Source organism: Hemiscyllium ocellatum, chromosome 33, assembly GCF_020745735.1.
Source record: "Hemiscyllium ocellatum isolate sHemOce1 chromosome 33, sHemOce1.pat.X.cur, whole genome shotgun sequence".
Taxonomy (NCBI): domain Eukaryota; kingdom Metazoa; phylum Chordata; class Chondrichthyes; order Orectolobiformes; family Hemiscylliidae; genus Hemiscyllium; species Hemiscyllium ocellatum.
In genome coordinates, this window is record NC_083433.1 from 879,363 (window position 1) to 895,553 (window position 16,191).

The 16,191-nt window shown below is 50.6% G+C and overlaps 1 protein-coding gene across 1 annotated transcript in view; it reads right to left on the reverse strand.

Moving 5' to 3' along the window:
* LOC132831276 (leukocyte antigen CD37-like) overlaps positions 1-119 on the reverse strand; it is a 70,636-nt gene extending 70,517 nt beyond the window's left edge. The window contains exon 1 of the mRNA XM_060849306.1: positions 60-119. The gene's annotated coding sequence lies outside the window, so the exon portion shown is untranslated. The remainder of the gene's footprint in view (positions 1-59) is intronic.
* Between the last annotated feature and the right edge of the window lie 16,072 nt (positions 120-16,191).

Here is a 16,191-nt window from a genome sequence, read left to right on the forward strand (position 1 = left end):
CCTCCTCCTCTTCCCCCCTCGTTCCCCTCCTCCCCCTCCCCCTCCCCCCAGTTTCTCACCTTTTCTTCATTAACTTTTTCTCGCTGTTTCTGCGGAAACTTTCGGCGACAATGTATCCGTCGAGCGCCGTCTCTGATTGGTCCGTTTCTTACAATAGAAGATGACATCCCGTCTGCTGATTGGTGTATCCATCTGTCAATCACAGTATGATACGAAGGCAATGTCAAACCAGAAACCGGCGGGTGCCGGAGGCTGGTCCCTGTGGTTCCCCCGCCCCCGGAGGCAGGAAGGGGCACAGCAAGATCCCAGGCTGGTGCATGCCATGCTCTGCAGGTGGAGCCTGCCTTGTGAAAACTTTCCAAAGGAATCTATCCCAACAATTACAATTCCAGAACTTTGGAGAAAAGGCAAGAAGTGAGATTAATGCTCTCTACAAAAGAACTTTAAAACAATAAATAGGAGCAGAAATCGGCCATTCAGCCCATCATACCTGCTCTGCCATTCAATACGATCGTGGTCGATATGATTACCCTCAATTTCCCTTTTCTGCCTTTTCCTGATAACCTTCGATTTCCTTCCTCATTAAAAATCACTATCTCAGCCTTGAATCTATTTAATGACCCAGCCTTGACAGCCTTCTTGCAGTAAGAAATCAAACAACACCTGGTTATAGTCCATATGGCAGCCCTGGGCAGCCATTGCTCCCCAAATCTTGAATTCCTCACCATCAAATGCTGCCCCTTCTATCTATCACAGGAATGTACCGTTGCTGTAGTGACTGCTGTGTACATACCGCCACAGATCAGGGTTGAGGAAGCTCTGGATGTGCTGTACTCCACCACAGACACCCTGGAGGCAGAACACTCTGAGGTCTTGTTTATTGTAACTGGTGCCTTCAATCAAGCCAATCTAAGGAAGGTGTTGTCCAAGTACCACCAGAACATTACCTGCCCCACCAGGGGCTCGAACATTTTAGACTACTGCTATACCACTCTTAAAGATGCCTACCGCTCCATCCCATACCCTCATTTCAGGAACTCTGACCAGAATGCCATGATTCTTCTCCCAGCTGACAGGCAAAAGCTCAAGCAGGAAGCCCCCTCGCGGATACAGGTCCAGTGCTGGTCGGAGGAGGCAGAGGATTAATTCCGGTGCTGTTTGGAATCGGCTGATTGGGCCATGTTCCAACAGTCTGCAGGTACTCTGGTCGGGTACACCACCACCACAGATTTTATCAGCAAGTGTGTGGAGGATTGCATACCGATGGAGTCAATCCGGTGATCCCCAACTGGATACCCTGGATAAACCAGGACATACAGAACCTGCTGAAAACCAGGCGTGAGGCCTTCAAATCACGAGGCCCACTCAAATATAAGGAATCCAAGTATCACCTTGGCAGAGCCATTAAGACAGCCAGGGACCAATACCGATCCAAACTGGAGACCCAGACAGACACCCGGCGACTATGGCAAGGACTGAATGACATCACAGGTTCTAAAAAGAGACCCTTACAAGTTTGTTTCTCAATTTCCCTCTGACTATTAGGGGGTCTGTAATACAATCCCAATAATCCCTTTCTTATTTTCAGTTCCACCCAAATAACCTCCCTGGATGTATCTTCCCTCAGCACAGCTGTAATGCTATCCCTTATCAAAAACACCACACCCTCTCCTCTCTTGCCTCCCTTTCTTTCCTTCCTGTAGCATTTGTATCCTGGAACATTAAGCTGCCAGTCCTGCCCATCCCTGAGCCATGTTTCCATAATTGCTATGGTATCCCAGTCCCATGTTCCTAACCATGCCCTGAGTTCATCTGCCTTCCCTGTTACGCCCCTTGCATTGAAATAAATGCAGTTTAATTTATTTGTCCTACCTTGTCCCTGCCTGCCCTGACTGTTTGACTCACTTCTGTTCCCAACTGTACTGGTCTCAGATTGATCTCTTTCCTCACTATCACCCTGGGTCCCCCCCCCCCCCCCCATCTTACTAGTTAAAATCCTCCCGAGCAGCTCTAGCAAATTTCCCTGCCAGTATATTAATCCCCTTCCAATTTAGGTGCAATCCGTCCTTCTTGTACAGGTCACTTCTATCCCAAAAGAGATTCCAATGATTCAAAAATGTGAATCCTTCTCCTATACACCAGCTCCTCAGCCATGCATTCATCTGCTCTATCCTCCTATTCCAGCCCTCACTAGCTCGTAGCACCGGGAATAATCCAGATATTACTACCCTTGAGGACCTCCTTTTTAAATTCCTGCCTAACTCTCTGTAATCTCCCTTCAGAATCTCAACCTTTTCCCTTCCTATGTCGTTGGTTCCAATGTGGACAATGATCTTTTGCTGGCCCCTCTCCCCCTTGAGAACATTCTGCACCCTCTCTGAGACATCCTTGATCCTGTCACCAGGGAAGCAACACACCATTCTGATTTGTCGCTACTGGCCACAGAAACACTTGAACACCAAGATCCCTCTGTTCCTCCACACTGCCAAGAATCCTGTCTTTAATCCCATGTTCAGCATTTGAGTTCGACCTTCCAAAATTCATCACTTCGCATTTATCCAGGTTGAGCTCCATCTGCCATTTCTCAGCCCAGCTCTGCATCCTGTCTATGTCACGCTACAGCCTGCAATAGCCCTCTATACAATTAATGGCACCTGCAACCCTTGTGTCATCTGCAAATTTATTAACCCATCCATAACCTCCTCATCCAAGTCATTTATAAAAAGTACAAAGAGCAGAGGCCCAAGAACAGAGCCTTGTGGGACCGCACTCAACATTGACCTCCATGCAGAATATATTCCATCTACAACCACTCTCTGCCTTCTATCAACCAACCAATTTTGAATCCAGATAGCCAAATCTCCCTGTATCCCATACCTCCTGACTTTATGAATGAGCCTACCATGGGAAACCTTATCAAATGCCTTGCTGAAGTCCATAAACACCACATCCACTGCTCGAACTTCATCGACTTGTCTTGTCACCTCCTCAAAGAACTCAATAAGATTTGTGTAGCATGATCTGCCCCTCACAAAGCCATGCTGAATGCCTTTAATCACACTATGCTTTTTCAAGTAGTCATAAATCCTATCCCTCAGAATTCTTTCCAAAACTTTGCTGACCACAGATGCAAGACTGACTGGTCTGTAATTGCCAGGGATTTCCCTATTCCCTTCTTGAAAAGAGGAACAACATTCACCTCCTTCCAATCCTCCGGTATGACTCCCGTGGAGAGTGAGGAGGCAAAGATCTTCGCCAGCGGCTTAGCAACCTCCTTTCTCACTTCCTGGAGCAGCCTAGGATAAATTTGGTCTGACCCTGGGGACTTATCAATCTTAATGTTTGCCAAAATTTCCAGCGCATCAACTTCATCAATCTTGATCTGTTGAAGCCTGTTTCCCAGCTTCTCAAAGTTCTCATTCACAACAAGGTCCCTTTCCTTAGTGAAAACAAAAGCAAAACCTCATTAAGGGCTCCCCCATCTCTTAGACTTCATGCACAAGTTCCCTATGCTGTCCCTGACCGGCCCCACCTTCTCCCTGATCATTCTCTTATTCCTCACGTATGAGTAAAATGCCTTTGGGTTCTCCCTAACCCTTCTTGCCAAGCCTTTTTCGTGCCCCCTCCTGATTCTTCTCAGTCCATGTCTGAGCTCTTTTCTACCAAGCCTGTAATCCTCTAAAGCTGTGCTAGATCCTTGCTCCCTCCACCTTACGTAAGCTACTTTCTTCCTTTTGACAAGAAGCCCTCTGTTCTCATCATCCAAGGTTCCTTAATCTTACCCCTTCTTGCCTGTCTCAGAGGAACAAATTTGTGCATCACTTACAACAACTGCTCCTTGAACAGTCTCCACGTGTCTGCTGTGCCCTTTCTGTGGGGATTGCTTACAGGTCGATGAAGGTTGAGCTCTGGATGTGGTGTATATGGACTTCAGCAATCAATTGCTCCCAGTCTGTACTTCCCAACTTCTGTCTAATAGTGTCATAATGTCCTTTTCCCCAATTAAATATCTTCCCTCGGTAACTGCTCCAGTCACTCTCCAAGGCTATGGTAAATGTGAGGCAGTTGTGATCACTGTCACCAAAGTGTTCTCCCAGTGTGAGATTTGACACCTATCCTGGCTCAATCACCAAATCCAAAATGGCCTCTCCCCTCGTCGGCCTGTCTACACACTGAGTAAGGAAACTCTCCTGAACACACCTGACAAAAACAGCTCCATCCAAACCATCTGCACTAAGGAGGTTCCAGTCGATATTGGGAAAGTTGAAATCCCTCATAACAACAATCTTGCTACTTCTGCATTTTTCCAAAATCTGCCAGCCTATGAAATCTTCAATCTCTCTACTGCTATTAGGGGGTCTGTAGAAAACCCCCAATGAGGTGGCTGTTCCCTTGCTGTTCCTAACTTCCACCCATACTGACTCAGTAGACAAACCTTCCTCAACAACCTTCATTTCTGTAGCTGTGATGCACTCTCTGATTAGCAATGTTACAACCCCTCCTCTTTTTCTACCCGCCCTGTTCTTTTTAAATGTTCTAAACCCTGGAACATCAAGCAACCATTCCTGACCCTATGAAACCCACTTCTCCGTTATAGCTACAACACCATAATCCCAAGTACTGATCCTTGCTCGAAGTTTATCATTCTTATTTCTGACACTCCTTGCGTTAAAGCAGACACACTTTAACCAATTCCTTTGTTTGATTTTGTGAGAAACCTTCCCGATAGATTCACTACATCCTGTCACTGCCCCATCTACAACTGTCCTCCTCTCAGACATGTAGCTCTGATTCCAACTCCCCCTGCCAAACGAGTCTAAACCCTCCCGAACCATATCCTGAGAGAGGCTGTGTAAGTGGTATCCCCCAGTGGTATCCCCCAGTGGTTTCCCCCAGTGGTATCCCCCAGTGGTATCCCCCAGTGGTTTCCCCCAGTGGTATCCCCCAGTGGTATCCCCCAAGTGGTTTCCCCCAGTGGTTTCCCCCAGTGGTATCCCCCAGTGGTATCCCCCAGTGGTATCCCCCAAGTGGTTTCCCCCAGTGGTATCCCCCAGTGGTATCCCCCAGTGGTTTCCCCCAGTGGTATCCCCCAGTGGTATCCCCCAAGTGGTTTCCCCCAGTGGTATCCCCCAAGCTCAGTGGAACTGGTAAGGGTGTCCACTTCGATCGGAATACCCTGTAGCTCATACTCTTCACTTGCCACCTTTTCCAAGGACAAACCCAGTTGTAGCGCCTGTTTAAAGTCCTGTTGAGTTTCAGCTAGTAGGTACTTTTGCATGGTTACATCATGATCCCACATACCAAACAGTCTCTCAGCATCTCTTTAAGGGTTAAACCAAAGTCACATGCCTCAGCCAATCATCTTAATATCGTCAAAAGTCCCTACACGGATTCCCCTGGTTCTCAAATGCCGAGTAAAACCCACATATCATAGAATTAGACAAGGTTTGGAGTTGTAATATTCCTCAACCAGATCTGTCAACTCTTGAAAGGTTTAACTATTTGGTCACCGAATCAAAGAGGTCTACAGCTTGGAAACAGATCCTTCGGCCCAAATTGTCCCAGCTGCCCAATTTTCAGAATTAAACACATTCCATTTGTCTGTGGTTGGTCTTGATGAAGGGCTCCTGCCCGAAACGTCAATTTTCCTGTTCCTCGGATGCTGCCTGACCTCTGTGCTTTTTCTAGCACCACTCTAATATTGACTCTGATCCCAGCATCTGCAGTCCTCACTTTCACCAAATCCCTCCATTCCTATTCCATGCACGTACATGTCTAAAGAGTTCTCAAAAGACAAAATTTTACTTGCTTCCAGCACTACCTTTGGCAGCCTATTCCAGACTCTGTGTAAAAAATTGCCTATACTTCTCCCCTCTCACCTTAAACCTATGCCATCTAGTTTTAGACTTCCCTCCCATGGGGAAAAGCTGTAGGCTATCAACATTATCCATGCCTCTCACGATTTTATATACCTCTATAAGGTCACCCCTCAGTGTCCTACACTCCAAGGAAAAAAATCCCAGCCTATCCAGCCTCTCCTTACAGCTCAAAACTTCTAATCCAGGTAGCATCCCAGTAACTCCTTTCTGCACTCTTTCTAGCGTAGTAATATCCTGTCTACAGGAGGGTCACCACAACTCCATGCAATACTCCAAATGTGGTCTCACCAACATCTTGTACAGCTGCAATAAGATGTCCCAACTCCTGTACTCAATGCTCTGGCTGATGAAAGCAAGCATGCTGAAAGCCTTCTTCACTACCCTGCCTACCTGTGACTATACGTTCAAGGAGCTTTGAACTCGTACTCCTAGATCTCTTTGCTCTATAACACACCCCAGGCCCCACCATTGACTGTCCTTTCCATTGTATGTCCTATTGTGGTTTGTCTTACCAAAATGCAATACCTTGCATGTATCTAAATGAAACTCCATTCGGCCATTACTCAGCTCACTGGCCCAATTGATCAAGATTTCACTGCATTGCCCGGTAATCTTCTTCACCATCCACTATACCAACAATCATGGTATCACCTACAAAATACTAACCATACCTCCTAAATTCTCATCCAAATTAACTTCTGTAATGTGGACTTTCTTCAAGAGATCACTATTTATTTCCCCACGTTCCCTCACATCCATACCTTTCTCGACCATAAATACTCACTAGAAATATTCATTTCGGATGTCACCCATCTCTTGTTGCTCCAAAGATAGATGACCTTGTTGATCTTTAAAAGGAGATTTTCTCTCCTGAGTTACTTTTTTGCCGCTATGTATTTGTAACATCTCTTTGGATTCTCCTTTACCTTATCTGCCAAAGCCATTTTGTGTCCCCTTTAGCCTTCCTAATTGCTCTCTGAAGTGTACTATGACACCCTCTTTACTCCTCAAGCATACTCCTCACTTGATCCCAGCTGGCGATAAGCGTCATATACCTCCTTGTTTGCCTTGACCAGGGACTCAATAGCTGGCATCACCCAGGATTCCCAACTCCTTCTAGCCTTACCCCTCATGCTGGTCCTGAACCCTCATTAACTCACTTTTGAAAGCCTTCCACTTACCAGACATCCCCTTGCTTGCAAACAGTCTAAGTCAACTATTGGAAGGTCCTGTCTAAGACCATCAAAGTTGGCCTTGCCCCACATTATACATTTAATTTGTGGACCAGATATATCCTTTTCCCTAGCTATATTAAAACTAATGGAATTATGGTCACAGGTCCAAAAGTACTCCCCACTAACATTTCTGCCACTTGTCTTGCCTTATTTCCTAAGAGGAGAAATGACAAAATTTGACTTCCTAAACAACACTTCTTTGTTCTTTAGGAGGTCAAATTTTGCCCTTTCTCTGACAGGACCATCAAAAAACTGCAGGAGAAATTACTCCTGAATATATTTACCAAATTTCCCTCCATCCAAGCTCTTAAAACTAAAGCAGCCCAGTCATTGTTAGGAAAGATAAAAATGTAAGGAAAGATATTATTACATTCCTATTATTCTTCTGACTTCTTCCGATCTCCTTACAAATCAGCTGCTCAATTTCCCACAGATTCATAGGAGGCCTGTAGCTCAATGCTATTGAAGTGATCTCCTTTTAATTTCTCCTTACTCAGTGTCCGGGTCTTCTTACCCAGTAACAGAGACTCCTTACCCAGTGTCAGAGGCTCCTCACCCAGTGACGGAGATTCCTCACCCAGTGACTGAGTCTCCTTACCCAGTGACAGAGACTCCTTACCCAGTGACAGAGTATCCTTACCCAGTGACAGAGACTCCTTACCCAGTGACAGAGACTCCTTACCCAGTGACAGAGTATCCTTACCCAGTGAGAGAGCCTCCTTACCCAGTGACTGAGTCTCCTTACCTAGTGACAGAGTATCCTTACCCAGTGAGAACTCGGTTTTCTGTTGTCACTCATGGGCAATGGTCAGGTTCATGCTCCAACATTACCCTCTGCTGGCACAAACTGAAAGTGTAGCATTAAATGGGTTTAAAGCAGAATGGACAGGGTTAAGAAGGGTGTATGGGGAATAACTCAGAGTGAAGAAGCTTCGAGTCAGTTAAAGGAGCGTGAATGGGGGCATTTGATAGGTTTGTATTAATATTGTACACTGTCTTAGGACGTCGCAATTGGTTCACAGTCAATGAAGTGCTGTTGTAGACACTGCTGTCAGCTAACTGATTAGATCAGATTATATTCCCTACAGTATGGAAACAGGCCCTTCGGCCCAACAAGCTCACACCAGCCCTCCGAATAGCAATCCACCCAGACCCATTCCTCTACCTATATTTACCCCTGACTAATGCAGCTAACACTATGGGCAATTTAACATGGTCAATTCACCTGACCTGCACAACTGTTACACTGTGGGAGGAAACCGGAGCACCTAGAGGAAACCCACACAGACACAGGGAGAGTGTGCAAACTCCACACAGACACAGGGAGAGTGTGCAAACTCCACACAGACACAGGGAGAGTGTGCAAATTCCACACAGACACAGGGAGAGTGTGCAAATTCCACACAGATGTCCAGCAAGATTCTACAAACTGTAGTAGGATAATGATAATTTGTTCTCTTGTTTCCAAAAAGTTAACTCTATATCTCTCCCACTGATGCTGCTGACTGACTTTTATTCCTGAGAATCATTGATCGGTCCTGATGTAAAGTATGGACAGATTCATTATCAACTGATCTGCTTTCACCAGTAAATAGAAAATCCTGCCAAGAGTGAGACAGTGTTCTTTAATAAGTTCTCCAATTGTGGAGGAACCTAATTGATAATTAATTTTGGGAATGTGGTGCTAATATGACTGAGGGCCGTGTAAATTCTGCTTCCAGGTGCTGCATTGTCTGTTGCTGCCATCATCAGATGGTGATTGAGTGCTTTGTGATATAACAGACTTATTGTAATCTCTATTCGAGAGACTGAATCATTAGATTAAACTGGGTTTCTGGCTGCTCTCAAAATGTTTATGCATGGTATCCCACTGCAATATTATTTAAAATGTAGGTCAATTCTCTACAGTGTCCTGGCTGATAGTTAACTCACATCATTAAAAAAGATGAGCAACAATTTATCTAATTCCCGTAAACAAACTTGCTGCTTTATTACAGAGTGCTTACACTTAAACTGATTGGCTAAGAAATATTTCAGTTATTGTATTTACGGAAGGAATAATTTACAGTTTCTTTTGTTTTTGTTTCATATTACCAGCATCTTCTGTCTCGAACCCCATGCTGTACCTGTTCTTAACAGAGTTTGACAGTATTAGTGTGGTGGGAACCTTAATTTCAGTTTGAAAGAGTGGAGCGGGCTACACTGAGTACCTAACCCCTTGGTATCCCTTTCCAGGGAGTATTTCATGAGGGCAGTGTAAAGGTAGCTTTATTCTGTATCTAATCCCATGCTGTCTGGTTTGGGAGTGTTTAATAAGGCAGTGTAGACAGAGCTTTACTTTCAGTCTGAAAAAATAAAGGCAGTTCTGTAGAATAGAATGGAATCACTACAGTGCGGAAGTAGGTCATTCGGCCCCCAAGTCCAACTGACCCTCCAAACAGCAGCCCATCAAGACCCAGCCCCCTAACCTATCCCTATATTTCTGAATTTCCCATGTTTAATTCACATAGATATTATGGAAAGTTTAGCATGGCCAATCCACCTAACCTGCACTTCTTTGGACTGTGGGAGAAAACCCATGCAGACACAGAGGAGAAGGTGCAAATCCCACACAATCACCTGAGGATGGAACTGAACCTGGGTCCCTGGTGCTGTGAGGCAGCAGTGCTAACCACTTTTACTTTCAATGAAAGGAATAGATGCAGCTGTACCCTCTTTGTAAGCCTGTGCTATATCAGTTCTGACTGTGTTTGATGGGGGTCTGAACTAATTGCACAGAGGCTGGTATCCAGTCACCAAACCCAGCCTTTATTGACATGTGCACTGTACATGGGTTGTGATCAGCTGTGATCGAGCTAATCCCGCAAATGAGGAGACTCTCTGAATCTCCTATTCATATATATTTTTCTTTTTTCCCTCCCACATGACACTGCAACCAAAGGGGCCCCAGCAGTAGTACTTATATTTTCCCCACAACATGTGTCTATGTGTGTGTGTGTGAGAGAGAGGGAGAGACAGAAAGAGAAGGAGTAGGTAGGGATTAAACAAAATCTCATTGGAAGGGGAATAAAGCACTTTAGATGCCCACCTCTCCTACGTACACATTCTCCAAGGATACCTGGGCTTGGACATAACTGTGGAAGAGGTGCAGGCAATCGACCCTAACGACCCCTTCCACAGCCCGCTGCCTGGACCTATTTATGACCAGTTTGGACAGGTCCAGGGAGATTCTCTGACCTATCCTCTGCACCAGGTGTGCAAAGATCAGGAGCGTGGGACTGAAGTGCAACCAAAAACAGAGAAGAAGGTTTTTAAGAAAATCAAAAAGGAGTGCAAGCACCCACACCCAATATACACATGTTCCACAGACTCCACAGCACCACAGAACAAGCAGTTGGTTGGGAGTCCGTGAACAACTGCAATCTGCAGTTGCAGCAATGCAACAACCTCCACCCCAGGCCCCAAGAGAAAAGGGGGAGGACTCCCACGTGAAGAGCCCTCCACTGGGGATCCCCACTGCCTGGTGGTAAGTGGGCACGCCAAGGTGAGTCTGGACGGTGGATGAGGGAGAAGAGGTGGACAGTGTGCAGCAGCACTCTGTACGGGAATTGCTATTTCCGCTCCCTAAATGACATACAACCCAGATTCCAGATGCAGCTCAGGTTGTGGAGCACAGGGTCCTGAGGGAGATACAGGACCTTGGGGCCAGTGTGAAATTCCATCCAGGCTGCAGTGCGCACAGATGGGATTCCACCACATACCTGAGCATCCTCCAACTGTTGCACGATATTGGGTCCAAGTGTCCATTGTTTTCAGGCAGATGTCTATTGCTGCCCTGCTCGCTATTTCCTGCAGTAGTGTCCAGCCCAGGCCCCCGCCACCCAGCACATCCCCGACCCTGGTCACCCTCGCAGCCATGGCTCTCCCTTCGGACATCCACCCGAAACCCCGGATACGGAGATGCGGATTCCTGAGCAACGGCTCCCTGACGACAGCCGCTACTCCTGCCGGAGGGTAGGCGCAACGCGATTCGACCATGTTCCAGATAGTGATCAGGTCCTGGTAAAAGACAGGCAGCACCTTGAGGGCGACCTCCAAACCGTCACGATCGACAAACAGGAGCTGCGTGTCGTTGTTGAGGTTACGCACCAGGCGGAAAAAATACGTCGCCGGGGCGCACCACCTAGGAGGAGGCTCGACGTAAAGGTATCGCTGCAAGGTCTGAAGGCGGAAGGTCGCGACCTGGGTGCGGACGCACACCAGCGACTGACCGCCCTCCTCAATAGGGAGACTCAGAACCTGCGCAGCGACCCAGTGCATCTTTTTGTCCCAGAAGAAGTCGACCAACGTTCTCTGGATGTCAGCGACAAAGCCAGGAGGAGGGACCAAAGTGACCAGCCGGTACCACAGCATGGCGGCCACCAGCTGGTTTATGAGCAGCACTCGGCTCCTGTAAGATAGCACTCGGAGCAGTCCTGTCCAGCGGCCTAGGCGAGCCGAGACTTTGGCCTCCAGCTCCTGCCAGTTGGCCGGCCAGGATTCCTCGGTCGGGCTGAGGTAGACCCCCAGGTAGAGGAGATGGGTGGTACTCCAGCTGAACCCCCGAAACTCCTCCGGCAGGGAGTTCACCCGCCACGGACCCACCAGTAGCCCGGAACATTTGGCCCAGTTGATCCTGGCGGAAGACGCTGCCGAGTACACGGCCTGGCACTCGCGCATCCTCCCCAGGTCAGCCGGGTTGGTGAAAGTGAGGAGCACGTCGTCGGCGTAGGCCGAGAGGACCACCCCCGCGCCCGCGCCGCGCAGAACCAGCCCCGACAACCTCCTCCGCAAGAGGCGCAGGAAAGGCTCCACGCACAGGGAATACAGCTGGCCGGACAGGGGGCAGCCTTGACGCACTCCTCTCCCGAAGCGAAGGGGCGCCGTCAGGGACCCGTTAACTTTAACCAGACACTCTGCGGCGGCGTACAAAAGTCGGATCCGGGCGATGAACTGCGTCTCGAACCCGAATTCCCGCAGAGTCCCGAGCAGGTACTCGTGATCGACCCTGTCGAACGCCTTCTCCTGGTCGAGAGACAGGAAGGCGATCGGCAGACCAGCCCGTCGACGGAAATGGATCAGGTCCCGGACCAGGTGGATGTTGTCGTGTATCCTCCGGCCCGGGACCGTGTAGGACTGGTCCGGGTGAATCATGTGGCCCAGCACGAGGGAGATCTCGAGGTCCCAATAGAAACATGACATCAAAGAAGATGTTGAAGCCCATGCCGAGGAGGGAGACCGGAAGCAAGGTCCTCCTTCTTCAGCAGCAGGACGATGACCGCCCTGCACCAAGAAAGGAGTAGCTCTCCGGCATTTAGACACTCCCCCAGGACCTGTGCGTAGTCGCTCCCCAGGATGTCCCAGAACGCCCTGAAGAACTCCACAGTCAGCCCGTCCAGCCCCGGGACTTGCCCCCCGAGAGCCGGTCAAGGGCACCGGTCAGCATGCAGCGTCCTTCGGGCTGAGCTGCGGTATGTCCTCCCACAGAACTCTGCGAGCATCCTCGCTGGACGGATCCGGAGAGAACAGGGCCGTGTAATAGGATCGGACGTGGGCCCTGATACCCTCCGGATCCGAGACGAGGGACCCGTCGTCGGCCAGCAGCACAAGGAGCTGCTGACGGGTGCCACGCCTTTTTTCCAGTGAGTAGAAGGGGGAGCCACGGTCCAGGTCCTGGAGGAGCTGGAGCCGCGACCTCACGTACGCGCCACGATCCCCAACGAGCTGCAGGTCCCGGAGCGCGGCCTTCTTCTCTTCGTACACCCCGCGCAGGGCCGGGTCCGTGTCGGGCTGACCGAGGCGTGACTCCAGGTCGAGCATCTCCCTCTCCAACTCCCCGATCCTGGATTTCCGCCTCTTTGTCGACCCCCTCGCGTATTCCTGACAGAAAACACGGACGTGAGCCTTGCCCACGTCCCACCATAGCCTCAGGGAGAGGAAGCTTCCCCGCTTCCTTCTCCAGCCGGCCCAGAAACGACGAAACGAGTCCCGGAACCGCTCGTCCTCCAGCAGCAGGTTGTTAAAGTGCCAGTACGCGGAGCCCAACCTGGCGCCGAACGGAAGGAGTTCTGCCCACACCAGGTGATGGTCCGTGCACGACACCTGCCGCGTGGAGGCCTTCGGAAAGCAGGAGGCGTACGCCCGCGAAACGTACAGGCGGTCGATTCTGGACACTCCGACCCCAGGCCTCACGAAGGTGAAGGCGATGGAGTCAGGATGGAGATTCCGCCAGACGTCCACCAGGTCCAAGGACTTGACCAAGTCCCCCAACCTCCTCCCCGACACCGAACTCGTGCGGGCACCGCCATGGTCCCTGTCCTCGAGGACGCAGTTAAAATCTCCCCCCAAGGACGACGCACTGGTTCTCGTCGATGGAAGCGAGATGAACAGTCATTTCTCCTTTGCCTCAGTCAGACCACCACGGGAGTGTAGGCATTTACCAAGTGAAGCACCGCGCCCCCCAGCCAAACCATCAGGTGAAGCAAATGGCACAGGGCTCCCTGACTCCCAAGATCTCCGGCTGAAAATGCGGGGCCAACAGGATAGCCACCCTGCCAGATCTGCAGGTGAGGTGACTCATGTAGACCCCCTCTTGCCACTCCAGGGGCCAGGTGGCTTCGTCTCCCAGGGTGGTGTGGGTTTCTTGCAGGAAGCACACCGCAGCCAAGAAGGTCTGGAATCTGCGCTGTGACTCCCTGCTGCCGTTGCTGTTGAGGCTGGCTATCGTTGTCTTCATGTCAGCAGTATTGTGCAACTGTCACCAAAATAAACTGCTTAGCTGTTGGAGGAAGGAACACTGGTCCCTTGCCTTCCTCATGAGTCCTTTGGGGAAGGTCTCGAACTGTCATTGGTCATTCATGACCAACAAGGGTGGACCTGTCAACCTGTTCCCTAATCTTTCCAGTGGAGTCCAGGGCCAGCTGGACTCCATGACAATGACCGAGACCTTTGGGTAGAAAGACCGGGAGTTCCCCAATGGGGATGATTGGAAGCTCAGTGGGGGGGTGGGGGAGTGGGGGAGGGCACCAGGGAATCCAAAACCTCGTTGGAGACTGACTCTGTGCTGACCCCAGCACCCACCACCAAGTCCTCACCCTCCTCCAGGCGATCATCCTCAGCCACTGTGAGAGTGGGGGCTGATCCAGTGTGACCAGCTAGCCCTAATCTCTCAGTGATCCCACCCTCAGGGTCACTGCCAGGGACTACCTCAATGCACTCCATCCGCTAGGGGAGGGGGAGGGGAGAGTGTGCAGGGTCTGAGTCATTGGACAGCCCAGACTTGGGCCCACTCCTCTCCTGACAGTGGGTCACCCAGTCAGGGAAAAGGTCCTTACCCCAGGGCCAGAGTGCCGAGGAGAACAGTCTGGGAGGGGGGAGTGAGGAAAACACCTTCCCCATGTGCACCTCCCAATGACCCAGTGAGATTTACAGTGTCTGCATCACGGCCTGCACAGGGCTACAGCTCACTCCCTTGGGATTGGTGGAACTGCAAGGACCCACCACAAATCCCAAGGCTCTGCACTCACCACAGGGTGGGGTCACGGAACACAGGGCAGGGGTCAGGGAACACAGGGCAGGTGTCAGGGAACACAGGGTGGGGTCAGGGAACACAGGGCAGGGGTCAGGGAACACAAGGCAGCAGTCAGGGAACACAGGGTGTGGTCAGGGAACACAGGGCAGGGATCAGGGAACACAGGGCAGAGATCAGGGAACACAGGGCAGGGGTTAGGGAACACAGGGTGGGGTCAGGGAACACAGGGCAGGGTCAGGGAACACAGGGCAGGGATCAGGGAACACAGGGTGGGGTCAGGGAACACAGGGCAGGGTCAGGGAACACAGGGCAGGGGTCAGGAACACAGGGTGGGGTCAGGGAACACAGGGCAGGGTCAGGGAACACAGGGCAGGGATCAGGGAACACAGGGCAGAGGTCAGGGAACACAGGGCAGGGGTTAGGCAACACAGGGTGGGGTCAGGGAATACAGGGCAGGGTCAGGGAACACAGGGCAGCGGTCAGGGAACACAGGGTGTGGTCAGGGAACACAGGGCAGGGGTCAGGGAACACAGGGCAGAGGTCAGGGAACACAGGGCAGGGGTTAGGGAACACAGGGTGGGGTCAGGGAACACAGGGCAGGGTCAGGGAACACAGGGCAGGGGTCAGGGAACACAGGGTGGGGTCAGGGAACACAGGGCAGGGGTCAGGAACACAGGGTGGGGTCAGGGAACACAGGGCAGGGTCAGGGAACACAGGGCAGGGATCAGGGAACACAGGGCAGAGGTCAGGGAACACAGGGCAGGGGTTAGGGAACACAGGGTGGGGTCAGGGAACACAGGGCAGGAGTCAGGGAACACAGGGCAGCGGTCAGGGAACACAGGGTGTGGTGAAGAACATAGGGCAGGGGTCAGGGAACACAGGGTAGGGGTCAGGGAACACAGGGCAGGGGTCAGGGAACACAGGGTGGGGGTCAGGGAATGCAGGGTGGGGTCAGGGAACATAGGGTGGGGTCAGGGAACATGGCAGGAGTCAGGGAACACAGGGCAGGATCAGGGAACACAGGGTGGAGTCAGGGAATTTTGATGAAGGGCTTTTGCCCAAAACGTTGATTTTCCTGCTCCTCAGATGCTGCCTGACTTGCTGTGCTTTTCCAGCACCACCTTACCTTCAGGGTGGGGCGATTCCTCCTCAGGTATCTCACCATATGTCATCCTAAAGGCGCAGTAGGCTATCCCTCATAGCGTACCACGGAGGGGCCCTCAGTCACATCCTCCTGGGCCAAACAAGTGAAAACCTGGCTCTGTAAGGAGGAGACAAGTTTCAGGCTCGGCTCCTTCAGCAGGATGGGCATGATCCCCGACTACACTTCCTCCAGCCACTGAAAATGGAGGAGGAGAAACCCACTGGCAACAAAGGCAGGACATTGGAGATCACAACAGCCTGGGCCGTGACCCCCACAGGGTCAATGGGTAAATAGGTCCCGCCCTCAGTGAGCACCCTCTTTTGGGTCAGGTATGACCACTCGAGGCATCGCCTTTATGCATGA